Source organism: Lolium rigidum, chromosome 7 (assembly GCF_022539505.1).
Source record: "Lolium rigidum isolate FL_2022 chromosome 7, APGP_CSIRO_Lrig_0.1, whole genome shotgun sequence".
NCBI classification, from domain to species: Eukaryota; Viridiplantae; Streptophyta; class Magnoliopsida; order Poales; family Poaceae; genus Lolium; species Lolium rigidum.
The window spans coordinates 93,951,427-93,955,050 of NC_061514.1; positions in this window are offsets into that span (position 1 = coordinate 93,951,427).

Consider the following 3,624-nt stretch of genomic DNA (forward strand, 5'->3'; position numbering starts at 1 on the left):
TGCATTGATTCCTACATACTTGCATATTGTACTTGTTATATTACTCTATGTTGACAATTATCCATGAGATATACATGTTACAAGTTGAAAGCAACCAGCTGAAACTTAATCTTCCTTTGTGTTGCTTCAATACCTTTACTTTGATTTATTGCTTTATGAGTTAACTCTTATGCAAGACTTATTGATGCTTGTCTTGAAGTACTATTCATGAAAAGTCTTTGCTTTATGATTCACTTGTTTACTCATGTCATTACCATTGTTTTGATCGCTGCATCCACTACATATGTTTACAAATAGTATGATCAAGGTTATGATGGCATATCACTTCAGAAATTATCTTTGTTATCGCTTTACCCGCTCGGGACGAGCGTAACTAAGCTTGGGGATGCTTGATACGTCTCCGACGTATCGATAATTTCTTATGTTCTATGCCATATTATTGATGATACCTACATGTTTTATGCACACTTTATGTCATATTCGTGCATTTTCTCGGAACTAACCTATTAACAAGATGCCGAAGTGCCGCTCTCGTTTTCTCGCTGTTTTTGGTTTCGTAAATCCTAGTAACGAAATATTCTCTGAATCGGACGAAATCAAGACCTGTGTTCCTATTTTCACCGAAGCATCCGGAACACCCGAGAAGGCGCCGTAGGGGGCCACCGGGCCCCTGCACGATAGGGTGGCGCGGCTCGGGCCCCGGCCGCGCCGCCTATGGTGTGGCCACCCCTTCGACCCTCCCGCGCCGCCTCTTCCGCCTATTTAAAGCCTCCGTCGCGAAACCCCGAGGCGAAGAACCACGATACGGAAAACCTTCCGCGAGCCGCCGCCATCGCGAAGCCAAGATCCGGGGGACAGGAGTCTCCGTTCCGCACCCCGCCGGAGCGGGGAAGTGCCCCTGAAGGCTTCTCCATCGACACCGCTGCCATCTCCACCGCCATCTTCATCACCGCCGCTGCTCCCATGAGGAGGGAGTAGTTCTCCATCGAGGCTCGGGGCTGTACCGTAGCTATGTGGTTCATCTCCTCCTATGTACTTCAATACAATAATCTCATGAGCTGCCTTACATGATTGAGATTCATATGATGATGCTTGTAATCTAGATGTCATTATGCTAGTCAAGTGAGTTTTACCTATGTGATCTCCTGAGACTCCTTGTCCCACGTGTGTAAAGGTGACAAAGCAGTGTGCACCGTGTGGGTCTCTTAGGCTATATTTCACGTAATACTTATTCACCGTTGAATGGCATAGTGAGGTGCTTATTTATATCTCTTTATGATTGCAATGTGTTTGTATCACAATTTATCTATGTGCTACTCTAGCAATGTTATTAAAGTAGTTTTATTCCTCCCCGCACGTGTGCAAAGGTGACAGCAGTGTGCACCGTGTTAGTACTTGGTTTATGCTATGATCATGATCTCTTGTAGATTGCGAAGTTAACTATTGCTATGATAATATTGATGTGATCTATTCCTCCTACATATGCATGAAGGTGACAAAGGTGCATGCTATGCTAGTACTTGGTTTAGTCTTTTGATCTATCTTACACTAAAGGTTACTAAAATATGAGCATTATTGTGGAGCTTGTTAACTCCCGGCATTGAGGGTTCGTGTAATCCTACGCAATGTGTTCATCATCCAACAAAAGTGTAGAGTATGCATTTATCTATTCTGTTATGTGATCAATGTTGAGAGTGTCCACTAGTGAAAGTCTAATCCCTAGGCCTTGTTCCTAAATATCGCTATTCGCCGCTTGTTTACCGTTTTATCGCGCTATTACCGCCGCATTACTACTGCTTGTTTACCGTCCCGGGCAAAGCACTTTTCTCGGTGCCGTTGCTACTACTTATTCATACCACCCGTATTTCACTATCTCTTCGCCGAACTAGTGCACCTATTAGGTGTGTTGGGGACACAAGAGACTTCTGCTTTGTGTTTTGGGACGGAGGAAGTATTTTATTTTCAAAAGTACAGACGGTTAGTCATCAAGGCGGATGAAAGCTAATCGATCAAGACCAAGACATATACAACAGTTCGTATAACAAGTCTTTCAGTTCTGGTTGGAGTACAAGTGCTTTTTGCATGACCAGATGTCTCTTGTTAGGTTACTAGCCCACGACAAGAAAGCGAAACTCTAAAGCAAGAGGCGCATCAAGTTATGCACCAACTAATCTTCTCTCTACTGGCGATGGCAAACTAGATTTTAAAGAAAAGAAAGCAAAGACAGGCTTTGCCGTCTCATATAGAAAATACAGAAAAAACCGGAATAACAAAAACAAACACCAAATTAAGGCATGTTATTTGACAAATTTGAGAAGGACCGACTGTTTGGCCCTCATTATCTATCTGTATGTATGTTCACAGAGTCGCATGTCGCAGTAATACAAGAACTGTTGTACTGTTTGAGAAAGAAAACTGTTTCAGGAATGCTAAGAAGTGCCTCTCTCCAGTATGGCTCTAACCTGACTGAATCGGAGCTGTTCCCCAATGCTAAGAAGTGCCTCTCTCCAGTTCCCCAAGATGAAGAACCACCGTCGGAGAACCTGGCCCAAACCTCCAGCGAGTCAAAATCAGAGGAGCCCATCTCTCCAACCATCCTTAAGCGCCAGAGGCTGTCGGCGGAGGACAGGGAGGAGGTGGGTTGGGAGAGCCCGGAGGACTGGGAAGCTGATCAGGAGACGCTTGCGGAGAAGATCGCTAAGCTCAAGCGCAAGCAAGATGGCGAGGTGGACAACCCACCATCTCGCAACAAGAAGAAACCTGGCGTCAAGCCCACGCGTGCCGCAGTGACTTCTTTGCCAGTCACTGCGACGCGCCGTAGCACCAGGGGCAAAGGAGCGAGCTCGGAGCATGTGCTGCTTACGGCCTCCAAGCGGGCGGCAGAAAAAGATCAAGGTACGCCTTCTGCACCATCTGCTATTGATCCTTTCTTGGTTTTTCCTTCGGTCTCGGACACACATCTCTGGGGAGTTGCACGGGATGCGGGTTTGGGGTTGGATTCCTCTGCTGGTTCGCTTTCCCCTTTGTTATCCCTTGTTCGTGCGAAGGAACTTGCCCAAGCCAGGATCACCGAGGCTAGCGTGAAGGCCAAGCTGAAGGAGGAAGAAGTGCAGAAACAAAAACTCGCAGATAGCGTGGCCAATCCAGCAAGTGCTGCGCAGGACCTGGCCACGGACGACTCTTCAAACACGGCTGGGGCTGATCCAGAGCGGATCACGCTCGCAGATATCGCGAGCGCCTCAAGAGGCATGAGGAGGAAGAAAGGGGTGACTTACACGGGCCCCCGGCCCAATCTGAGGGATACTCCAGCTCGCCAAGCACGAGCCTCTGCTGGGGTTTCCAAATGAAGGCCCTTGGTTGGAATTTTCGGGGATTTGGTCGGAGTGGCCGAAAAACCCAGCTTAAAGAATACATTAGAAAGGAAAGGATCGATATTATCTTCCTACAGGAAACTATGCGCCAGGACTTTACGGATCGAGAGCTGCGAAATTTGGTGGAAGGGGAACAGTTTGTGTGGCATTGGACTCCTGCCACTGGTCGATCAGGGGGCATGCTGATGGGGATCAGAGATAGTCTGTTCGAGGTGGGCGCGCTGGCTCAGGGTGAGTTCTTCCTCAGCGCCAA